Source organism: Leopardus geoffroyi, chromosome B4 (assembly GCF_018350155.1).
Source record: "Leopardus geoffroyi isolate Oge1 chromosome B4, O.geoffroyi_Oge1_pat1.0, whole genome shotgun sequence".
NCBI lineage: Eukaryota > Metazoa > Chordata > Mammalia > Carnivora > Felidae > Leopardus > Leopardus geoffroyi.
In genome coordinates this window covers 59,639,649-59,665,477 of record NC_059341.1, presented here as the reverse complement: position 1 = coordinate 59,665,477, position 25,829 = coordinate 59,639,649, and the positions used below count along the sequence as shown (strand labels likewise).

At 36.5% G+C, this 25,829-nt stretch overlaps 1 protein-coding gene across 12 annotated transcripts in view; it reads left to right on the top strand.

The window, feature by feature from the left end:
- Positions 1-25,829, top strand: part of LMNTD1 (lamin tail domain containing 1) — a 523,246-nt gene that overhangs the window by 16,134 nt on the left and 481,283 nt on the right. Inside the window, exon 2 of one of the 12 annotated variants that reach the window (XM_045465468.1) lies at positions 22,960-23,013. The exons of the other annotated variants lie outside the window; for them this stretch is intronic. The gene's annotated coding sequence lies outside the window, so the exon portion shown is untranslated. The remainder of the gene's footprint in view (positions 1-22,959; positions 23,014-25,829) is intronic. 12 annotated transcript variants of the gene reach the window in all.

Genomic DNA, 25,829 nt, shown 5'->3' with positions numbered 1-25,829 from the left:
CATTGTTCTTTGAACCACTGAGTTTGGGGGCTTTCTTTCTTACAGTGACTTAGCCTACTCTATAATACTACTACAGAAATTATTTTACAAGATGTCTGTTGTAAAGTCTTTTACCTCAATATGGAGAATAATCAAACTATATAAGCAAAAAATCATTTTCTTCAGAAAACAAAGCTCTAGACATTTTCAACTGTTTTTCCTTTGATTCTGTTAGTGAATTTCTGTATACATTAATATGTTAATAAGGCTAACTTAATCTTCCATTCAGACATAAAAATCTGTTTACCAAAGTCAGATATATTTTCCAAGGAATTGTTATTTGAAAGGAGTAGTATGTTCTGGCCTTCATTACATCTGTTAAAGGAAAATAAGTAAAAGAATACCCATTTCAGAAGCACATTTCTTTGATATAGTATCCTGTGATAATCCCGTTTTAATTAGGGCCAAATTCTGCTTATGATCAAATGTATTCCTAAAAAACAAGATTCTTCAGGGTTCACTCTGTAATACAATAATGAAAAACAGCATAAAGCGAGGTTAACATCATCAACTTTCCAAATAAATAAATAAATTGGACAGAGGGTAGAATCGCACACACCTGTTCATGGTTTGTTTTTTATACCTACAATTGGTATTATACTAATGGTGCTTCTTTGCTGAATATTTTTGTTTGTGCATTTGGTGGTTTGCTCTGTTTTCCTCACAAAACAATTAATTATAATTTAGGTTTTTTTGTAAAGTTCTTCCATCAGAATAGTTGTTAACAAAATAATAGAAAATATGAAAGTTAAAATAAATAGTGCCAAATTGGCCCATGGCTAAAAAACAAACATGTGGACTCTGAATGATGGAAGGGTGAATTCATTTCTCTCAATCCTAAAATTGAAGAGGTAGGAAAAGAGATTACAGAAGAATCTATGATCTCATAAAACTTATAAAAACTCAGTATTACAGTACTCTTAGTAAAACCCAGAACCCTAAGTTCTGAGAAAATAATATTCAAGAGGATAAAATAGGCATGAGCTATAGGAACATCATCCATTCTCTCTAGTAGCAAATGCATCTTGCTTTTTTTTTCAAATACAATACTCAGCTTTAACACTCTGCCAGTACCAAAATTATGATAGTTGTTATGTAGATCTTCATTACATTTATGAAGATTTCTACTTCAGCCTTATACTGACATCTGCAGAACTTTGCTTTAGTAAATATCATTGCCCCTCTTCCATCAGTTCCTGGCTGTCTGACCAAGCTGGGTAGAAACATCATAATGAGCCATCAGACTGACAAAAAAAAAGAACACGTTTTATGGAGTGGTGGGGGGAGGGTGACGGGATGCAGTATAATACGGATTGTAGATCTGAAAAGAACCTTGATAAGTTTTCTATTTCTGTATTGGAAGATATAAACCATACATTCTAGGCAATTGACTGCTGTGTGACAAGGTATGTAGAGGCTTGGTCCAAAAAGTCTGGAGAACTGAGTTCTAATGGTGGCTTTAGTACTACTTAACTCTATGACAATCCAAGCTGGGTCTCAACTTCGTTTCTGAAATAAGAATACTGTATCCATACTTGTTTTCCCCAAGCCCACTCTAAAGGAAGTCTGTACTTGCAGATATTACGCAGCATAAAGCCCTTTAGTTTAAAATAAAAATAAAGACATTTTTAAAGAGGAAATACTGTCAACAATGGGAAAGAGTAGTATAAGGCTGAGGAGCATGTGACTATGGGAATGCCTCTAAAACAGGGGTCAGTAAAGTACAGTCAGAGGGCCAAATCCAGCATGCTGCCTGTCTTTTTAAGAGCTGAGAATGACTTTTCCATTTTTAATTTTTTTAATCCAAAGAAGAGTAATATTTTATAACACATTAAAAATATATGAAATTCAAATATCAGTGTCCATAAATAAAGTTTTATTGAAACATAATCATTTATGTGTTGTGGCTGCTTTCAGACGCACCAACAACAGTTTAGTTGTCATAAAAGAGAGCATATGGCCTGTGGAGGCTGACATATATACTCTCTATCCTTTATAGAAAACGTTTTGCCAAGCCTTTCTCCAGAATATCCAAGGTAGAAATGTCCAGTGGCAGTTGGATTTAGATTTTGGAATGATCCACAAGAAGCAGTAGTTTGAAAGGTGGAAGGAAGTTGATGAAGTCAAGGAAGACATTAAAGAGGTCTAGAGAAGATCATTTTTGATGAGTTGGGAGAGGAAGGAATTGGAATCCTTGAAGAAAGCAAGGAAGGCACAAATAGTGCATGGTATGTCTTCTGGAAGCCAAGCTATGGAGTGAGTTCAAGATAAGTTGGTAAGAGCAGACATGTCAGAGGATAAGGTAAACTGAATAATAAATCAATTCATTGGATATGGTGATTAGAGATCATGGTGGTCTCTAAGAAAGCAATTTTTATTAAACAATGTGGCATTAACCAGTTTTCAGGAGGTCCAGGAGCAAACAGATTTACCTTGGAAAGGAAACCAAGAAGATAACAATCTGAAGGGGTTGTAAAACCAAGGGAAGTTGACTTTTGTTTGCTTGCTTGTTCATTGTTATTCATAGGAAAGTACTGCAGAGTGTTTGTAGGCCTAACAAAAGCATCTAGGAGAGAGATGAAAAGAGGAGACAGAGACAAGGACGGAACTGAGCAAATGCCAGGAAAAGGAATGGAGGAAAGGCTGAACTGATGACTGAGTTGAATATAGAAAGAGCCAAACTCCCTATGAAGCAATAAGGAAGAAAGAAAAGAGTGGAAGCACAAAGAAAATTTGAAGGAGGAGGCAGAAAAGGATGTAATGACAAGTGGCAAGGTCACCTACATAGAATCAGGGAGCTGGGATTATGATGGGACTTTTCAGGAGGATAAACCAATAACTGTCTTGCATGAAGCTATATAAAGTCCACTGGAGGGTCTGAAAGAACTGCTGAGAAAAAACTATTTGATATGGTTTCATAATCTTTCCCCAAAGTTTGGCAGCTTAGGTATAGAGTGGGGAAAGAAAGTTGAGATGATCAGGAGCTGCTATTAATGTGGAAGACTCAAGAAAAGTTAAGGGGTGGAATGAGTGTTCAAGAAGACAGTGTTGAAATGGCTTGTCCTGCAGTCCAGACTCGTAGATCATGGGAAACCAGAAGGAACTTGATCAGCTAGGATTAGAAAAAAAGACTTGAGATAAGTAAGACCAAAGTGCCCTTTGTATAAGACAAAGGTGGTACAAAAGTCAGCAATCATGAAGATAAAGTCAGAAAGGAGGACACCTATCATTACTACCACCAAATTTAAGATCTTGGAGTGTTGAAAATAAGATAGAACATCTGGCCAATTGGGTACTGTGGGGATCTCAGATGAAATCTGAAAATGGAATTCTAGGAATGTCTACTTTACCCAGGAAAGCCCTTGTTCCTTATGAATATTTCTTGTTCCATCTTGTGCATCTTAGGGCCCTCCTAGAAGGGTGATCAGAGACCAGACAAGTGATGTCTGAGATGTTGCCAATAAGACTAGGTCACAAAGAAAGTCCTTAAGAGAATCTTAACTTGAACCTGAGGTTGAAACAGAGTAGTCCTTTGGAATGGGGCTGAACAATGACTCATCTCATTGACTTTGGCTCACTGGGCTCCCCTTCCCTCCCTTCCACGGAAACTGAGATTGAATGAATAATAGCTGTGAAATACTCCCTTGAGAACAAGACTCCCACAAACTAATAAATACTCAATGCTCTTCATTACAATTTAAATGAATAACTAGCTTCCCCACAAAATGCCTCATACTGAATGGCATGAGAAAGAATGACATTTCTTCAAAATGTTACACATTAATGCTAATTTATTATAAAATCATGGATGTCTACAAATTTTGTTGATTGAAAATTAATTTGCATAAACTTTTGAGGACTGGTGGGAGAGAAGTTAATAAATACCTGAACCAATCAATTATTTGAAGGACCTAAGCATTAGATTAAGTTTACCAAAGGGTAATTTCAAAGTATATTTAACAAAGTAAATAATGATATTTTGGGGTCATTTGAAATGAAAAACACCTTTTTGTGAGCTCCCATTTCACCTCCTCCTTTTCCCCCTGGCCCCAACCAACCTTTCCCCCCCCCGCCCATCCTTGCTGCCCCTAAATATTCTTTCAGAGATTTAGCAAAATTAGGAAGAAAAAGATGCACATATTCCAAAAAGCAGATAATTTTCTGGTCTTCATGACATAAGAATACTAGCTCTCCCACAGAGAAACAAATTGGATGGCAATTTTAGGATAATTGAATTGCTTGATGCTTTTCAAGTTGTTGGGAAACCAGCACTGTGAAAACCAATTTTTTTTTTCACTGCTACCTGTAGTTTCCTGTGATAGGAGATTTTGTGTTTACTCCTTAAAAACAAAACACAGAGCAAAGATTTACAGACTTGTGAGTAGTTTATGTTATACAGTGGCTGTGAAAATGAACATCTGGTAAACTAAATTAAAACATACTGAGTTGCCCAAATCTTCAATAAATCAGATATAATAATTAGGAGTGAATAAAAAATATGTATAAAAGAGACTTTGTAGATCTTAAATGATTTCAGGGAAAAATAGTTAAACTTTGTTTTTCTTTTTGGATGTTGATGGGGCTTTCAGGTGTGAAACATTTGATAAGGATTACAAACAAAATGGCAATCACGAAAGAGACTAATGCACAAAAAGAAAAGAGATTAGCCATGGAACTGAACAGCAACAGTATGATTTAAGCTTCTGGTTTTTTGTTTGTTTTTTTTTTTAGTTTTTTTTTAATGTTTATTTATTTTTGAGAGACAGAGTGTGAATGGGGGAGGGACAGAGAGAGAGAGACACAGAATCTGAAGCAGGCTCCAGGCTCTGGGCTGTCAGGACAGAGCCTGACATGGGGCTTGAAACCACAAACTGTGAGACCATGACCTGAGCTGAAGTTGGACACTTAACCAACTGAGCCACCCAGGTGCCTCCAGGCTTCTGGTTCTTAAACTTGAATGAGCATCAGAAGCATGTGGACAGCTTGTTAGAGTGCAAATTGTTGGGCTCCAGCCTGAGTTTCTGATTCAGTAAATCTGAGACGGGGCCTGGGAGTTTCCATTTCCAACAAATTTCCAGAAGATGCTGATGCTGCTGGTCCTGGGACCACATTTTAAGAACAAAATTTAGGTGGAATTGGGTCAATGTCTAGAGACAGGCTTAATAAGAAAGTGTTGAAGACTGAGGAGAGATAGAAGATAACTTATTGGGGGAAGTTAAAGGGAAGAAGGAATTAAGAAAATGTAGTGATGGCTAAATTAAAATAATAGCAAGGGAAGGTAAACTTTAATTGAATGCAAAGCTCTGTGCTAGGCACTTTACATTCACAGTCCTGCCGGGTTAAGAAATAATGATAACATCCAAAAGAGGCCCCAGAAGATGCTCAAAAACTTGACAAATATGAGTAGATAACGATGACTATAGTAAAATAACTTTCCAAGGTCAATGCGGCTAAAAAGTAGTTCTCAGTTGCAGGCCACTTAAAAGATAGACAAGGAAAAGGACAGATGGAGATCAGAATACCATACTTATTACTGATTAAGGCTGGAAGGGATAATATGGCTTAGGAGTGCAGCAACTGTGGATTTCCTAATACTGCAGCTCAGAAATATGCAGCCTTATCCATCAACCCAGGCCAGATGGACACATTTCCTCCTGTGGGGGGTCTCCCCTTGTAAAACTTCCAGCATGGAAGAGAAGACATGAATATATGCATTCCTGTAGCCATTCCTCAAGGAAGGAGAGCATGGCAATGGTTGAGCTCTGCAAGCCCTGCTTATTCTCTTCTCAAATGTACCAATCAAATAATTTGCTCCTCATTCCCGGAGCCAGAGTGATAAAGGACTGAAGAGGCCAGAAGTGTTATACCAGCTGAGGTCTCTCTTAATACAAGAAAATATTAGGGGCGCCTGGGTGGCTTGGTCGGTTAAGCATCTGACTTCGGCTCAGGTCATGATCTCACGGTCCGTGAGTTCGAGCCCCGCGTTGGGCTCTGTGCTGACAGCTCAGAACCTGGAGCCTGTTTCAGATTCTGTGTCTCCCTCTCTCTCTGCTCCTCCCCTGTTCATGCTCTGTCTCTCTCTCTGTCTCAAAAATAAATAAACGTTAAAAAAAAAAGAAAAAAAAAAGAAACTATTAGAAGACAGGCATCGGCTCCTCCTTACAGGTTGGAGAACATAGGTTAAAAGTAGACTGTTTCACTTGAGGGGTGCTTGGGTGGCTCAGTTGGTTAAGTGTTTGACTTCAGCTCAGGTCATGATCTCGCAGTTTGTGCGTTTGAGCTCCATGTCAGGCTCTGTGCTGATGGCTCAGAGCCTGGATCCCGCTTTGGATTCTGTGTCTCTCTTTGCCCTTCTCTCGCTCACTCACTCTCTCTCTCTCTCTCTCTCTCAAAAATAAATATTTTTTTAAATTAAAAAAAAATGTATACTGTTTCACTGAGAGCCTGCTTCTTGCCAATGATTCTGTTGCTACTAGAAAAAAACACACCAAAAACTGAGGAGGAAGGAATGGTATTTTTTATAAAGAATCCTAGTAAAATGCATGATGAAGGAGCCACATATTGTACTTTGGTACCATGGTAACTTGAATTGCTGGCGCTCAACAACTGGTCATTGCCTCCAAGACCAAACAGTTGGAATTGGGCCTGGCAGGTGGCTGGGTTGACACTTCAAGGAAAGGCTGGCTGGTGTAAATTTCATACGTGGCTTCCCAGCCTGCTCCTCTCTCATTGTGACAATTTTGTAGCCTGAAGGCATAATAGTTTTCATTTTCTGTATAACTATGTCCATTAGTTTGTCCCTTGGGTAAATGGCTCAAATTGACATTCAGGAAGGAAAAAGAAACTAAAGGACAAAGCATTCTACTCAAACAGACTGTGTGGTCAGGCTAATATTTCCAGTAGTCCAACCTGCCATGAATCCTAGCTCATCACATCATCAAAAGGCTTCCACCCCAGTTCCTGCAGAGGTTGAGAGCCTCTCCTCTTTAGTTCTGCTTCCGCGCTATCCCAATAATGTTAGATTGCACTCCGAGTTCTATCAGTGGTACATACTTCCATATACAACAGATGAAGGGCAGGCTGTCCATCATGGATAGCTCTCACCACTTGATATTTCAATATACTTGGGTTCAGTAGAGCACCTTCTTAGCACAGTGAGAGTTCTTTAGATCAGACTTTGTTGAAATGCCTTTGGAGGTACATTTTAAAGCTGACACTTTAATTATATACCATTAATGACTTCTGCCTCCATGTATTTAAATTAAGTGCCTTCTATTCAGTTCTAAGGCCTTAAGGATTTTATCCCAAGAGGTGAAGTTTTATGTATGCAGTGTTTTTTTATTGTTGCTGTTTAAGGAAAAATGTTTGAATGCTGGCATTCCTTGCTGAGGAACCAGAGATGCGCAGGAAGTCAACAAATATGAGTGATGAAGATGAATATAGGAAAACCAGCAGGAAAACAGTAGCTGAGCTGACTGAAATATAAAAATGTAGAATTGTCGGGGCGCCTGGGTGGCGCAGTCGGTTAAGCGTCCGACTTCAGCCAGGTCACGATCTCGCGGTCCGGGAGTTCGAGCCCCGCGTCAGGCTCTGGGCTGATGGCTCAGAGCCTGGAGCCTGTTTCCGATTCTGTGTCTCCCTCTCTCTCTGCCCCTCCCCCGTTCATGCTCTGTCTCTCTCTGTCCCAAAAATAAATAAACGTTGAAAAAAAAAAATTAAAAAAAAAAAATCTAGAATTGTCACACATTTTAAAAATACTCTAAGAGTTCTACTTTTTTGGCAAACCAGAGGGTTTATATTAGTATATCATTGTACAGTTGAAATAATCAGAAAATGTAACCTGAATTCAAACCTGAACTTGAACTCAAACCTATAGTTGGTCAAAAATTTTAGCCGGAAATAGAAGAGACACTCATAATACATCTTCTTGAAGTTCCGAACACCCATATAAAACTCTTGCCACTTGGGAAATTTGTATCTTTACGAGGATTAATTACCATAAATGTATCTTCCTAATTATTTGTTTAATATTAATAAAAGAACTTCAAAAATTTTTGTCCTAAATACTTATTGTGGTTAGTGAGTGTTCAGTGTAGTATATAAATGCTCGTTGGAATATAGAGATAGGAAAAAGTGAAGAGATCAAGCTTCTAGTCTATATTCTGCCATAAACCAGTGGTAAGATCTTGGGCAAGCTTGTTTTCTCATGTGTCAAATACCTACTATACAGCATTCAGAGATATATTATAATGATAAAATTAGATCATGTATATAAAGCAGTGGAAAAAGTTTAAAGCGTTACAGGATTTTGGTGCACCTACTGTTAAGTGCCCAACTTTAACTCAGGTCATGATCTCACAGTTCATGGGTTCAAGCCCCACATCAGGCTCCACACTGAAGGTATGGAACCCGCTAGTGCAGAGCCTGCTTGGGATTCCCTTTCTCTCCCTCTCTCTCTCTCTTCCCCTCCCCCATTTGTGCTTTCTGTCTCTCAAAAATAAATGAACAAACTTGAAAAAAATTAAAAAATTAAGTGTTATAGGACTTTTAAGTAATATTATTATCATCATCATTTTGAATAGGCGAATAGCATAGATTGAAGATTAGGGAAGGTAAGGCAGAAGTGGTATATCAAAAGTGTCTCCTGATATTTGAAGGGTTGCTCCATTGATCTGGAGGACAGACTTTAAAAGATGGTAGAAATTACAGTCCAGGAGTTTTCAACATAATGTAAAAAAGAGTTGTCTTCAACAGTGGAACAGATGGACTTGTGAGAGAGTGATCCAACTGTCCATCATGGTGTGCCAGCCAAGTTCCTATACTGATTATCAGAGATGCCTTTTATGACATCAGCTGCTCTAATTTATTATTGGACCAAGAGATCTCTAAAATCCCTCCAACTTTCAGAGCCTTTGTTTCTGTGTTCATACAACAAACTAGGTAATGAATTTTGTGGCAATTGATCCCATTGACTACAGTGATATAATTAAGTGGAAAAACATATCGAGATGTACCTTAACGAGCATAATGTGTTCTCCAGAGAACAGTGGTGTTCCAGAAGGCCGTATGCTTAGTGGACTTTCCTTAACCTCCTAGGACGGCCTTCACTGAACAGTATTTTACTATCATATGCCACAGACAGTCATTTGATATTAGCAACAGAAATCCAGTTGAAGATACTATATACTATATTATAGCATTTATTATTCTTTTCTTCACATGAGAAATATTTTTTGAAGTTTTAAAAAATGTTTATTTATTTTGGAGAGAGAGACAGAGCAAGCATGAGCAGGGGAGGGGCAGAGAGGGAGAGAGAGAATTCCAAGCAGGCTCTGTGCTGACAGTGCAGAGCCTGACACGGGACTCAGAGCTCAATCTCATGAACCTTGAGATGATGACCTGAGTCGAAATCAAAAGTCAGATGCTTCACCGACTGAGCTACCTGGGCACCCCAATATTTTTCAAATTTTAAATCAAGGAAAGTCTTTTCTTTTCTGAGAAACTAGGGTATTTCCTTATTCCAATAACAAAGCTCTACAACTATAGTGTGCTCAACATCCTGGCTGCCTGGAAGTTCAATACAGATTTGAAACTATCATGGCAACTCTAACAATGCTCAGAGTTTGCATGTTTATGTTAGCTCCTGGTCCCTTGGTCTGAATTTTCTTTTTCTCTTATAATGTTTTAAACTGTGTTAAAATTTTTAAAAAGATAGTCATATTTTAAAAGTAGTCACTGTAGATACCTTCAGTTGACTTTTCTGAAAAGGCTTTTATGCTGTAATTTCTATAGCCAATCTTGCTCCTTCCACACATATTTTCTATATACCTGTGTCCATTCACTTGTTCCATTGGTAAATGACTCAGACAGACATTTGGACACCTTCAGAAAGGAAAAAAGAAACTAAAGAGTAGGACCAGTGTATGCAAACATTCACCTCCCCTCTGCCACACTCGCACACAATGTAGTATTGCCTTTTTAATACAGCAGCAAATACACTATATTTTTAATGCAGCAAATACACTGTAAAGAACACAGTAAATTATTTGCAGCTCTAAAAGCTTTCATAATCAAATAAATCTGATGATTATGTTTTTGTGGCAGATGATGCCATGTTTACCAAAAGATCAGGATGACTTATTTCCCGGTCTTCTAGAGATTAGGGAATCTATGAAATATATTACTTCACAGTCCTCAGGAAGTGTTTTACTGAAGGCCAAGAGGTTTTGGACAGTGAAGGATCTGGGATTCTTTTGATCCTAATGACAAATATTAATTTGAAGTACAAAGATTCCCAGTCTCTGCCAGTTTTTCTTTCCATCTAATTTATTCAAATTTTATTCCTGTACTCCTACCTACAATCCTTATGATAGCACTTAACCCTTTCATTAAGAAGCTTCCTTTTGCCTTTTTAAGCTCTCTTGGAGTCAACTGCTAGATTTCTGGTTTGTAATTCCGTGAAAATTCTTTTGCTTTTTCAGAAAACTCTGAAAAGCAGGCAACTTCCTTTTCACATTCAAACCTGCTGTGGATGTATCACGGAAAGTTTTTATACTCCATTTTGAATAACATATTCCATATGCCTTCTTTGTAAACAACTCAAATCTTTTGAAAAGTGGTTACCTTAAAACAATGAAGCGAACAGAAAAAAATCAGTGAATAAATCATTTGATCCTCTTGATTTAAATTGTACAGCAATTGGCATATAATTGAATTTTAAATTTTTGGCCTGATACCATACAGTTACTGACTCCTTGTTAATTGATTTAAACTGTTCTGACTCCAGTGTGTGTGCATTATTGCTACTTTAATATGGAAGTTGATTAAAACAAGTTGGGCCATAAAGTATACTTTGCTATTGTTGAGTTTACTTAAGAATAGAATATCTAGGGGCGCCTGGGTGGCGCAGTCGGTTAAGCGTCCGACTTCAGCCAGGTCACGATCTCGCGGTCAGTGAGTTCGAGCCCCGCGTCAGGCTCTGGGCTGATGGCTCGGAGCCTGGAGCCTGTTTCCGATTCTGTGTCTCCCTCTCTCTCTGCCCCTCCCCCTCCCCCGTTCATGCTCTGTCTCTCTCTGCCCCAAAAATAAACGTTGAAAAAAAAATTAAAAAAAAAAAGAATAGAATATCTAATTTTATAGGTAATTTCCTATATTTGTCCTATTCTCAGAAAAAAATTTTTACCTTCATGATGTATTATGGTTTTTAAAATTACATGAAGTATTTTTAGGAAGTGTCAGTGAAAGGTTTACAAAAGATTTTGACACTACTTAAAATTACATCATTATAAACTATGACAATAATAAGTATAACTATGAAAAATAATTGTGTAGTTTCCTGTATTATTCTTTCTCATTTGCTTCCTGACCAAATTTGCTAATTAGCTTTGTAAATGACATTTTTAATTGTACCCACTACTGCCATGCACCTCTGATGTGAAGACTTTCTGCCCCTATGTCTTAGAGAGATTTCATAAAAAAAATTCAGATGACTCTAATGGTGATTCAAAAACCAAACTTAGATGAGGTTAATTTTCCTTCATCAAATTGGGAGTAGGAAGGGGAGGTTGAATCCTCTCAGGGATATTTACAAACACCAAGACAGCAAGATTACATAATTAGTTTGGGTTTATTGTGATAATTTTTTTCAACTGCAAAGTTTTTAAATTACTCTGCTAAAAAAATCTTTTCCTTTGTAATTGACATACGGGGAGATACTTTGAAACTAGGTAAATAATGCTGTTTCTCATCAAACTTTTACCCATTGGTTTTATCCAATGATAAATTTCATTGATAATTTTCTACCTCCATCACTTTTTTCTATATTTATTAGTTGGCATTCCACTATAAGGAAGTATGTATGTCTGTCTGTCTGTCTGTCTGTATGTATGTATGTATTTATAATGATTACGGACTCATGGTTTCTTATTCAATAGGTTACGATCCATTACTATCATCATTTATATTGATGCCCAAATTATCGTAGATTTGGTGAGTGGAAGCACCAGTGATTCTTTTGTGTCATTTTGATATACTCCATCATTTTTATAGCAATCCTTTACTTTCTTTTGAAATAAGATGTTCCACACTCATCCTGTACTTTCTCTGCCCCAGCCCTGAAATCAGCCATTTCTGTAATCAACTATATTTCCTTTTAATGGAGAATGGTACCAAGATTTGGGTACCTAGTTGTGTTCATTGCTCCTGGCATGTCATTGTTTCCAGGCCCTTTCAGAGAAAAAAAGATAGATAGATAGATAGATAGATAGATAGATAGATAGATAGGACTCTGCTTTCACATATTGGAATGATAGCTCCAATTCCAGTCCAGCACCATAAGTTACATTATATTTCAGCACTGTCCAGTCAATACAAATACGAACCACATAGATAACTATAAATTTTCTGGTTGCCATGTTATAAAAGTAAAAAGAAACAACAGAAATTGATTTTAATAATATATTATTTAACTCAATATATCTAAAAATTTTATGATTTTGACATATAATCAACATAAAAATTATTAATTAGATTTTTTACATATTTTGTACTGGACTTCTAATCTCCTGTGTACTTGACGTTGACAGCACATCCTCAGTTTGGGCTAGCCATATTTTAAGGTTCAAAAGCCACATGTGGCTAATACCCATCATATTGGACAGCACAGTTTTAGTTTCTTTCTTTCTGTATTTGCTACCAATTCCTCTACAGTGAGAAACCTGGCTCCCATTATTTTCAAAATGCTAGAATTCTGCTCAAACCTAGAACATAGGAGGTAGCCTCAGAATGACTAACTTATACTGCCAAAAAAGGCAAACCTAATGATTAAAGCTTATGGTTGTTTTCATTTTTTTGATAAAAAATAGAGTGAAAGCCCCAAAACTTGCATGTGCAATTTAATGAGTTTTTTGTTTTTCATTCTTTTAAAAAAAGTTTTTATCTTAATTCCACTTAGTTAACATACAGTCTTATAGGATTTCAGGTGTGTAATATAGTGATTCAACAATTCTGTACATCACCCTGCTCATCACAAGTGCACTCCTTCATCCGCATTACCTATTCACCCTTTCTTCCCCCCGCCTCCACCTCTCCTCTGGCAACCATAAGTTGTTTTCTATAGTTAAAGAGTCTATTTCTTGGTTTCTCTCTCGCATTCTTTTCCCCCATTTAGTCATTTGTTTTGTTTCTTAAATTCCACATATGAGTGAAATCATATGGTATTTGTCTTTCTCTGACTGACTTATTTTATTTAACATTATACTCTCTCTTTCCACGTTGTTGCAACTGGCAAGATTTCATTCATTGTTATGGCTGAATAATATTCCATCGTGTGTGTGTGTGTGTGTGTGTGTGTGTGTGTGTGTATACCACCTCTTCTTTATCCATTAATCAATTGATGGATAATTGGTCTGCCTCCATATCCTGGCTGTTGCAAATAATGCTGCTATAAACATCAGGGGCCTGTATCCCTATGAATTAGTGTTTTTTTGTATTCTTTGAATAAATACCCAGTAGTGTGATTGCTGGACCTTAGCTAGTTCTATTTTTAACTTTTTGAGGAATGTCCGTACTGTTTTCCACAGTGGCTGCAGCAGTTTTCATTCCCACCAACAGTGTACAAGAATTCCTTTTTCTCCATATCCTTGTCAACACCTGTTTTTTCTTGTATTATTGATTTTAGCCATTCTGACAGGTGTGAGGTATCACTTGTAGTTTTGATTTGCATTTCCCTGATGGTAGTGATGATGAGCATCTTTTCATGAATCTGTTGGCCATCTTGATGTCATTTTGGAGAACTGTTTGTTCATGCCTTCCATCCATTTTTAAATTGAATTATTTGGTTTTTGGGTGTTGAGTTTTAGAAGTTCTTTATATATTTTGGATACTAACCCTTTATTCGATATGTCATTTGCAAATATCTTCTCCCATTCCATTAGTTGTCTTTTAGTTCTGTTGATTGTTTCCTTCACTGTGCAAGAACTTCTTATTTTGATGTAGTGCCAATAGTTTGCTTTTGCTTTTGTTTTCCTTGCCTCAGGACCTATCTAGAAAAAAGTTTCTATGGCCTATGTCAGAGAAGTTACCGCCTGTGTTCTCTTCTAGAATTTTTTATGGTTTCAGGTCTCACATTTAGTTCTTTCATCCCTTTTGAGTTTATTTTTAGGTATACTGTAAAAAAAATAGTCCAGTTTCTTTATTTTGCATGTTGCTGTCCAGTTTTCTCAACACCATTTGTTGAAAAGACTGTCTTTTTTTTCCCTATTGGATATATTCTTTCCTGCTTTGTCAATAATTAATTGACCACATAGTTGTGGGTTTATTTCTGTTTTCTATTCTATTCTATTCTATTCTATTCTATTCTATTCTATTCATCTACATGTGTTTTTGGTATCAGTACCATACTATTTTGATCACTACAGCTTTGTAATACAACTTGACATCCAGAATTGTGATGACTCCAGCTTTGGTTTTCTTTTTCAAGGCTGCTTTGGCTATTCAAGGTGTTCTGTGGTTCCATAAAAATTTTAAGATTGTTTGTTCTAGTCCTGTGAAAAATGCTATTGATCTTTTGATAGGGATTGCATTAAATGTGTAGATTTGGTTGAGTTTTATAGACATTTTATCAATATTTGTTCTTCCAATCCCTGAGCCTGGGTGTCTTTTGATTTCTTTGTGTTCTCTTCAATTTCTTTCATCAGTGTTTTATAGTTTTCAGAGTATAGGTCTTTTACTTCTTTGGTTAGGTTTATTCCTAGATATCTTATTGTTTTGGGTGCAATTGTAAATGGGATTATTTTCTTAATTTTTCTTTCTGCTGCTTCATTATTTGTGTATAGAAATGCAACAGATTTCTGCACACTGATTTTGTATCCTGTGACTTTACTGAATTTATCAGTTCTAGCAGTTTTTTAGGGGAATATTTCAAGTTTTCTAATAAAGTATCATGTCATCTACAAATGGTGAAAGTGTTATTTCTTCCTTGCCCATTTGGAAGGTTTTTATTTCTTTTTATTGTCTGGTGGCTGTGGCTAGGATTTCCAGTACTATGTTGAGTAACAGTGGTGAGAGTGGACATCCTGGTGCTATTCCTGACCTTAGGGGAAAAGTTATCAGTTTTATCCCTTTAAGGATGATATTCATTGTGAGTTTTTCATATATGGCCTTTACTAAGTTGAGGTATATTCCCTCTAAATTAACTTTGTTGAGGATTTTTTATCATGAATGGGTGTTGTACTTTGTCAAATCCTTTTCTGTGTCTATTGAAATGATTGTGTGGTTCTTATCCTTTGTCTTATTATTATTATTATTGAGAGAAAGAAAGAGAGAGAGAGAGAGAGAGAGAGAGAGAGAGCGCACATGAGTGGAGAGAGGGATGGAGGGAGAGAAATCTTAAGCAGGCTCCATGCTCAGTGCAGAGCCCAGTACAGGGCTCGATCCCACAACTCTGGGATCATGACCTGAGTTTAAATCAAGAGTCTGACACTTAACCAACTGAACCACCTCAGTGCCCCGTCTTTTTCTCTTATTGATGTAATGTATCACATTGATTGATTTGTGAATACTGAACCACCCTTTCAACCCAGGAATACATCCCACTTGATGTGAATAATTTTTTTAATGTATTGTCAGATTTGGTTTACTAGTATTTTGTTGAGGATGTTTGTATTTGTATTCACCAGAGATTGTCCTGTAGATTTTTTTTTTTTTTTTGGTGGTATCTTTATCTTGTTTTGGTATCAGGGTAATGCTGGTATCATGGAATGAATTTGAATGTTTTCCTTTCTTTTCTATTTTTTTTTTTTTGCAATAGTTTGAGAAGTATAATTATTAACTCTTTTCTAAATGTTTTATGGAATTCCCCTGTGAAGCCACCTGGTCCTGAACTTTTTTGATTTCTGATTCAATTTTTTTGCTGGTAATCAATCTGTTCAAATTTTCTATTTCTTCCTGTTTCAGTCTTGGTAGGTTATGTTTCTAAGAATTTATTCATTTCTTCTAGGTTGTGCAATTTGTTTCAATATAGTTTTTAATAATATTCTCTTGTTTGTATTTCTGTGGTATTGGTTATTTCTCCTTTCTGATTTTGTTCATTTCTCTTTTTTTTTCTTGATAACTCTGGGTAGAGGTTTTATCAGTTTTATTGATCTTTCCAAAGAACCAGCTCCTGGTTTCATGGATCTGTTCTATTGTTTTTTTAGTTTCTTTATCTTTTATTTCTGCTCTAATCTTTATTATTTCCTTCCTTCTGCTGACTTTGGGCTTCATTTATTGTTCTTTTTCTAGTTCCTTCAAGTTAGGCTGTTTATTTGATTTTTTTTTTTTCTTTTGCTTCTTGAGTTAGGCCTGTATTGCTCAAACTTCCCTTGCAGAACTGCTGTTGCTGTATCCCAAAGGGTTTAGACCATTGTACTTTCATTTTCATTTGTTTCCATGTACTTTTTTTATTTCTTCTTTTATTTCCTGGCTGATTCATTCATTGTATTAGCATGTTTTTAACCTCCGTGTATTTGTGATCTTTCCAGATTCTTTCTTGTGGTTGACTTCTGTAGTTTCACAGTGTTGTTGGTCAGAAAGATGCATGACTTAGATCTTCCTTAATTTGTTGAGGCTTCTTTTGTGACCTAGTATGTGATCTATTCTGGAGAATGCCCCATGTGCATTTGAAAAGAATGTATATTCTGCTGTTTTCTTCGGATGGAATGTTCTGAATATATCTGTTAAACCCATATGGTCCAGTGTGCCATTCAAAGGCACTGTTTCCTTGTTGTTTTTCTGTTTGGATTATCTCTGTTCATTGATGGTTGTGGTGTGTTATAGTCCCCTACTATTATTGTATTATTATTGATTAGTTCCTTTATGTTTCTTATTAAGTGTTTTATGTATTTGGGTGCTTACATGTTGGGTGCATAAATATTTACAATTGTTATATCTTCTTGTTGGATTGCCCCCTTTATTATTATTATATAGTGTTCTTCTTTGTTTCTTGTTACAGTTTGTGTTTTAAAGTCTATTTTGCCCAAGATAACTATTGCTGTTCTGGCTTTCTTTTGACATCCATTTGTATAAGTGTTTTTTCATGCTCTCACTTTCAATCTGCAGGTGTCTTCAGGTCTAAAATGAATCTCTTGTAAGCAGCATATAGATGGGTCTTGTTTTTTTAACCCATTCTGTCACTGTATATATTTTGATTGGAGGAGTATTTAGTCCATTTATATTCAAAGTAATTATTGATAGCTATGTATTTATTGCCATTTTATTACCTGTTTTATGGTTGTCTCTGAAGATTTTCTCTATTTTCTTGTCTTTCTCTCTTTCATGGCTTGCTGGTTTTCCTTTGTAATATATTTGGACTTCTTTCTCTTTTTTTTTCATTTTATTAGTGGTTTTTTTATTTGTGATTACCATTAGGTTTGTATATAACATCTTCTGCGTATAACAGTCTTTATTAGGTTGATGGTTGCTTAAGTTTGAATCCATTCTTTACTCCTCTCCTCCCCATGTTTTAGGTATATGGGTTCATATGTTACATCCCTTTATTTTGTGAGTTTCTTGACAGATATTTTATAAAATCACTCAGTTTTACTGGCTTTGTATTTCCTACATTTATATTGTCACTTTTGGCCTTTCCACTCAAAGAATCCCCTTAATATTTCTCATAGTACTGGTTTAGTGGTCTTGAATCTCTTTAAGTTTTGTTTTTCCAGAAAACTCTTTATCTCCTTCTACTCTGAATGATATTCTTGCTGGATAGAATATTCTGGCTGCAGATTTTCCCATTCAGTACTTTGAATATATCATGACACTTCTTCTGGCTTGCAAAGTGTCCACTGAAAAATTCCCTGAGAGCCTTATGGGGTTTTCCGTGTATGTAACTGTCTTCCTTTGTCTTGTTGCTTTAAAATTTTTTTATCACTAGATTTTGCCATTTTAATTATAATATGTCTTGGTGTGGATCTGCTTTTGCTGATTTTTTGGGGGGTTCTCTATGCCTACTGGATCTGGTTATTTGTTTCCTTCCCCAGTTTAGGGAAGTTTTCAGCTATTATTTCTTCAAGTAAATTTTCTGTTCCCTTTTCTTCTTTTTCCAGGATTCCTATAATATGAATGTTATTACATTTGATGGAGTCACTGAGTTCCCTAAGTCTATTCTCATTTTGCATAATTCTTTTTTGTCTCTTTTGTTCATCTTGATTACTTTACATTACTCTTGTCTTTTAGGTTATTAAATCGTTCCTCTGCTTCTTTCAGCCTGCTGTTCATTGCATCAAAAGGGCCTCTAATTACATTTATTGCACTCTTCATCTCTGATTCATTCTATTTTATTTCTGTGTTAAAAGTCTTGCTGATGTCTTCCACTCTTTTATCAAGTCTGGTGAGTATCCTTATGATCAATGCTTTATTTTTTAAAAAATGTTTATTTATTTATTTTTGAGAGAAAGAGAGATCATAAGTGGGGGAGGGGCAGAGAGAGAGAGAGAGAGAGAGAGAGAGAGGGAAACACAGAATCCAAAGCAGACCCCAGGCTCTGAGCTGACAGCAGAGAGCCTGATGCAGGGCTTGGACTTACTGTGAGATCATGACCTGGGCCAAGGTTGGACACTCAACCAACTGAGCCACTCAGGTTCTGCTTACGATCAATGCTTTAAATACTCCATCAGCCATGTTACTGTTTTGCTTAGATCTCTGTCTGTGGCCTTGTCCTATTCTTTTTTGGGAGGCAAATTCCTCTGTCTTCTCATTTTGTCTAAGTACTTGTGCCCATTTCTGTGTGTTAGTAAAGTTAGCTACATCTCCTCTTCTTGAAGGTGATGACCATATGAATAAGAGCTCCTATAGGGTTCCCTGTTCCCCAAGGCCTGGCACTTCAGGGAGTATTTCCAATGTGTGTTGTGTGTGCTCTGTGGTTTCATCCTGCCACTTTATCTTTCAGACCAGCCATCTTCAGAGGCTCTTTTTGCCTGTTGTAGGCAGTGTTTGGTCAGTGGCCTGAATGTGGTGCATTTTTACTAGGTGTGCTCTGGTCTGCTTGTGGAATGAGACCCGTTGCCACTGCTGCTGGATCTGAGGCCCTGCAAAACTCCTGGGTCGGGAGATGTGGTATTGGCAGGGTTTGTACTAGTCTTCTGGGGGTGGGCCCCCACCATGCTTGGACTGAGGCAAGTGTGACTGGGAAAGGCAGTTTTATTGGAGTTGTGGGGGAAGGTGGTTGGTGCAGGCAAATTAGGTAGCCAATGTCAGGGCTGAGCTGGTTGCCACAGGTGGTCCTCTGCTTATGCTAAGGACTGGCAAGGGAAATGGAGCCTTCCAGTTCCTTTGTTCCCAAAGGGGAACCCCCCAAAGGGGTCTTTCCATGAATGTTGCCTCTCTGGGACATGCTCTGAGATGAGCAAACAACCTCCCACTGTGTGCTCTAGGTGCTCTTCTGATTGCTGTTTCCATGCTGCATTGTCTGTGGACTCTTTGCCCTGCCTTCTCTCCAAGAGTGGCACAATGCCCTCCAGGCTCTATCCCAGCCAAGCCTGCTGACCTCAAAAACTCCAGGCTTTAAGCCCTGCTAGTTGCAAGAACTCATTGGCCCCTCTTGCTTTCCAAGCCAATTGCTATAGGGACCCGTCTTCCCCATTCACTCTACCATGTACCAGCCCATCCCTCGCCCCACTCTGTGACCTCTGTTCCTTCCCCGCCATAGGGGCCACTATCTGTCTCTCTCTCAAACCACATCTCCACAATTCCCACCTTCCTCAATGTGACCTCCTCTCAACCTTCAGCTGTGGAGCCTGTTCTGCCAGTCTCCAGGTTGACCTCTGGGGCACTTAAGATGATTTGATAGCCATCTAGTCACATTTGTGGGATGAGGCAAGCACAGGGTCCTCCCACCCTGCTGCCAACCCCTCAAGAAAGGAAAACCACAATTCAATGAGTTGTAATAGTGCATACACATATGTGACCCTCATCTCTATTACTTTCAACACTCCATAAATTTCCCCTGTGCTCCTTCCTAGTCAGTGTCTTGCCCCTGCAAGAGGCAAAAACTTATCTGATCTTTTTATCACAGAGTAGATTTCTTTCTAGAATTTCACATAAATGTAATCTCAGTATTGTCCTTTATGTGTATGTCTGGCTTTTTCTCTCAGTATAATGTCTGAGATTCATCCATGTTGTTGAATGTTGATTTCTTTTTATCACTGATTATTATTACATTGTATAAATATACATAATTTGCTTATCTATTTCACTGTTAATAGGCATTGGAGTTGTTTCCAGTTTGAGCTAATATGAATAAAGTTGCTAATAATATATTTATTCTGGTTTCTGTTGGAAATATGATTTCATTTGTCTTGTGTAAGTACCAAGGAGTGGAATTAGGTTAGATGTAATAATTTTCTTTTATATGCTTAAATAATGTTGACATTTAATGTTATTAATTATTCCATGCTGAAACCATCAACAATACTTTTATCTGAAGTTTGGCTTTAAAAGCTAATTAATGGCATTTATATTATCATGACACTTTTTCATGGTGGGTCAAGTAGAATGGCTGAATGTAGAATGGTCCTCTTTTTAAGGCCATTAACATTGCACTCTTTCCTTCTTTTGCACTCCCTCTCTCACCTCATTCCTGCTTGAACTGGTTGTCTCCTACTCATCCTTAAGACCTCACCTCAGACTCTTCTCCTAGAAGCCTGCCCTGAGCTTCCCAGTCTGGATTAGATGACCCACTAAGAACTTCATAATTTCCTCCTATCGTGATTTGTGTCACCCAGCTTTGCAAACATTGGTGTATATGTCTATCTTCTGTTTACCATTGTGAGCTCCTTGAGAACAGAATTATTTACTATTTTTCTTTGCATAACTGTTGCCTAAGCCTATTTGACATGGTAGTTCCTCAGTAACTGTTGGTTGAATGAATGATTAAAAGTGAAGTAACTTACTCAAGATCCATAGTGAGTTAAAGGTAGAACAAGAATTTGAAGTTTTGTTTTTAAATTCATTGTTTTCCTCCTAATTTTCTGGGTTAAGCATTTTTTAAGCTAAGACAAAATAAAACATTCTCCAAACTTATTTTAGATAAAGAGAGAAACTACTAAATCCCTAGAGATCAGATGTAAGTATCCCAGAGACAAGCAGCTGGGACCAGTGGTGGTATCATTAAATTCCTGTGCAAGTAGATAGTAGAATCCACGAGTTCAGAACCTTGAGAGAGCTGTGGAGCCAAGGAAGGTAAAAGGTGAGAGCAGGACCCACGGGGATAAGAATCTCTGGGGACATTGGACCCCTTCCCTAAGGCTGTTCTTTCTAATGAGGAAGGACAGAGCACTAGCATGAGTTACAAATACCAATAAGCAACAAATACCAATACAGTTTTACCCACAATCTACATTTAGGTCACTTTGTCAGATTTTTTAGTATCCATGGTAACAAGTTGATCAACTAATTCCATACCTAGATAATACTTGAGGGGAAAGAGCTGCACAATACAATAGTATTTATAGACAGACATGGTCAATAATATTATTGTCAGTCACTGCCAAACAAAACAAATTTTATTGTTGTTTTCTTCCCCAGCCATTGCTCTACGTGGTATTTCAGGCTTCATTTTAAAAACTGAAACAGTATAATGTTAGTATTCTTTAATTCCTGTTGAGACTGAAATGGAATTCTGGGGTGTTAGGAATTGCAGAATGGGGGGTTCCTGGGTGGCTCAGTCAGTTAAGCATGCAACTCTTGATTTCAGCTAAGGTCATGATCTCACAGTTTTGTGAGTTTGAGCTCTGTGTAGGGCTCTTCACTAAAAGTGCAGAGCCTACTTGAGATTCTCCCTCACACTCTCTGTTCCTCCCCAGCTTGTTCTCTCTGTCTCCGTCTCAAAAATAAATAAACTTAAAAAAACCCAAAATGATAAATATGACATCTGATCAATCCACACTCTGTCATCTGACTTTTATTTATCATATTTTTCTAGACTGCAGAAAGATCGACTAAGGCACATTAGTGAGAATGTTAATAATAATGAACCCAGTACTCCTGGGTTCAACCCAGGATGTAGTTATTTTCCTCAGAGCAGCAGCAGTAAACAGAGTGTGGACAGATGGCTAGCGAGGCAAGATTTTTTTAATTCAATCTCTCCACTATGTTTATAATAAATAACCACAAGTTTTGACTATTGGACTGGTTTTTATCCTTTCTAAAAATTAAAACCTCACCCCCTAACCTTCCATTTGTTTTCTTTTCCCCTGTTGCTTGCCTTTTCCTAATTGTTCAGCCAAATTTCCTAAGCCGTACTGATTATAGATTGGAATCTGATTTTATGTCTAAGATATATTTTATGATTATAAAACATTTTTAAAAATCTAATATCCAAAGACTTTTAGCAAAATTTAATTAATCCTCTTAAATTAGTGATACCACACAATGTCACAACATTAATCCCAAAAGCAAATTGTATGTTTTAATTTTTTACAAGAAAATTATTTTTCATTTCCCAAAATGACAAATAACTTAAAACAGTGGGAAAATTGATTGTTTGCCTTCAGCAGCATTGCAAGTTAACTTGGTGATTTAAAAAATCAATTACCATTAAAGTATTGATGGAAATACCTGGTGTCTTTGTAGTTTTTTTCATCAAATTCTACAGATATGAATTATGATAATTTAAACCCTATAAATATAGTTAGTGCTATATCTAGATTAATAAATGCACAGTATTAAAGATAAATATTATTGTAATATTTATTATTATTTATTATTGTAATATTATTGTAATATAAATATACAATTGTAAATATTTTACAAGTGAGTAAGGATCCTGTGCCTCCTGAGTATAGAGAGATAAAATTCAGCTGAGAAGTCGCCCTTTTTGTTTGTACATATAGACATAACCCAATTTATTAGTCAAAGCTGCTTTATTTTCTCTTCTTTCAGGCTATCTTAGAAGGGGAATTATGAGTTAGGAAGCACAGAGGGGATCAACCTAAGGTAGGCCCCAGCTTTGTCTATAATCAGATTAAGTAGCATCCTCACGTTTTAATTGCCTGTTTAAGCATCTCCTTTGGTTGTTGGTAATTTGTTCCATACCATTTAGAGGATATATTTTGTAGGGCCTGGCTTCCATGAATATCAATCATGACTTTCTTCAGATTAAGGGATGTGTTTATGAATTGATTTGTTTGTGTATCATTGTGTGAGATGTCTGTCTGAAGACTTTATATGGAGGGGATATAGACACGAGATCCTATATAATTCAGCTGTTTTTCTTCCTGTACTTTTCATTTGAGATTAATTGAAAATTTTTCCCAGTATAATCTCTTCCAATAAATAAATAATTACATTTAGATTTTTATAAAAATATCATTTTATCTACATATATTTCAGTATATATCTTTTAAAAACAAGGTCACTTTTAATAAAAAATTCTCCTTGTTATAATTCTCACACCTGAAACATTATTGACATGAATTTAAGTTTTGAAAAGTTAGAAAATAGACTGGACTATATTATCACCAATATTAAAGGAATTGCCTCTCTATATAATTGTGATTATAGTCATTGAAGAAGAATAGGGATTACACTTTTGCTCAACATGGTAATATTCTCTGTTGTAACTCTGGTATCAAATAGAATATTTAATTCACATAATCATTATATATCTGCACTGGGAAGACAATGGGGAAAAATGGGAAGATAATTTGGAAAGAATTGTAGGGTTATTTCAAAGAAGAGTCCTACTAATAATTGAAAGTCCTCTATACCTTGATCTTACCAACCCTGTTAATTCTTAAATTTGAGTAAAACCTTATTATATATTTTCAGTGCCCTATTCCTCAGTGACTATTTCTGGAGAAGTTTACTCTGTGTGTATTATTAATCTAAATTATTTCAAATCCTTAATGCACTTTGGTAGTTTTTTTAACTGATCTGTATTTGATTTCCTATCAAATCTACCATTGTTTATTATCCCTCTATTACATCAGATAGAAGATAGTCAGACACATCCAGATGAGTCCCATGAAGAGTACTGAAGGGCAAGAGGATAGGGTATGAAGTTGGAGGGCACATTTCAGGGATCAAATCCTAGTAGGGAACCTATCATCATAGCCCAGACAGTGAGATCAAAGTCACAACTTCAAACTCAGGACCAGATGGAGAGCAGGAATTAAGCAACAAATCAATCACAAATTTTATCTGGAAAATCTGAAATTTGAATAATACATTCTAAATAATCTATGGGTGAGAGAAGAAATCACAAGAAAATTTATCAAATATTTTGAACTGAGTGAAAATGAATATACAACATAAAAACTTGTGGGATGAAGCCAAAACAGTGTTTAGAGACAAACTTATAACGTTAAGTGCTTATATTAGACAAGAAGAAAGGTCTCAAATCAATGATCTTAAAAAAACTTGAAAAAGAAGAGCAAGTTTAGCTCAAAATAAGCAGAAGGAAGGAAATGATGGAGATAAGAGTAGAAATGACTGAAAGAGTACACGGAAAAACAATGGAGAAAAATCAATGAAATTAAAAAAAAACCTTTTTTTGAAAGCTTAATAAAATTGGTAAAACTTTATCCAGACTGGGCAGGAAAAAAAAGAAAAAGGAGAAAACATGGATAACCAATATTATAAAGCAAAAGGGAACCTCTCTGCAGATCCAACAAATTAAATTGTTTCTTACACATTCAATGAGTCTATCCTTATGTGGTTTCCTTCAGTACCAGCATTTAAAGGATAAGAAGAGGGGTACCTGGGTGGCTCAGTCGGTTAAGCATCCAACTTTGGCTCAGGTCATGATCTGGTGGTCTGTGAGTTCGAGCCCCGTGTTGGGCTTTGTGCTTTCAGCAGAGCCTGCTTCAGATTCTGTTTCTCCCTCTCTCTCTCTGCCCCTCCCTAGCTTGCCCTCTGTCTCTCTCTCTCAAAAATAAACAAACATTAAAAAAATAAAGGATAAGAAAAGTATATTATAAAAACTGATATGAAATTGACAAATTCCTAAAGAGACCCAAGCCACAAAAGCTCACTGACGAAGAAATGGAGTACATGAATAGCCCTATATGTTAAAAAAAATTGTATTTGTATTCAGTTAGCTGGGTCCATATTCTATCTAAAGCCACTGTGCTTTAGATAGGTGGTCAATATTGTTTAACGAAAATTCTCCTATTATTCTACCTGTTTGCCTTAAAATGTCTCTATGAACTCATCCAACCAGTTTTATATCCCTCTGGACTTTGAGGAAAAAGTGTTCCTACTCACTGATTCCCAAATATATTTGGTTTTGTTCATGCAAGCAGGATGATAGGAATAGGGTGAGTCATAGAAAACTTCACAGAGGAGATAACATTTGATGTAAATATTAAAGGGTAAGGACTGTATAGCAGTTGCAGGACTATGCTAGAACACTTTTGATAGTCTTCCATAATGGCCTCCATCCAGTGGAAGGACCACAGAAATGTATACAACAGCCTAGAATGTTTCATTTCTATACCTGGAAAGCTGTTGGAAACCAAGATTAAACAGAGACTCATTAAGTGCCCAAGAAGCATAATTTATTGGGGAAAAGGTTTATTTTCCTCTAAGGATACAAATAAACATTTGGCCAGAGCAAAATTTTGAGGAAGTTATCAGGGGATTGAAGAACAAATTCTGACATGGATAAATGACTAGCTTGGAGATCTAAAACAAAAGAAGAATTAAAAAAATATTTATAAATAATATAGAAGTACAAATAATGAGTACCTGGGATGAATACTAGAATTGGGTGTATTTAAAATTTTTATAGATGACTGAAAACTTCAAAT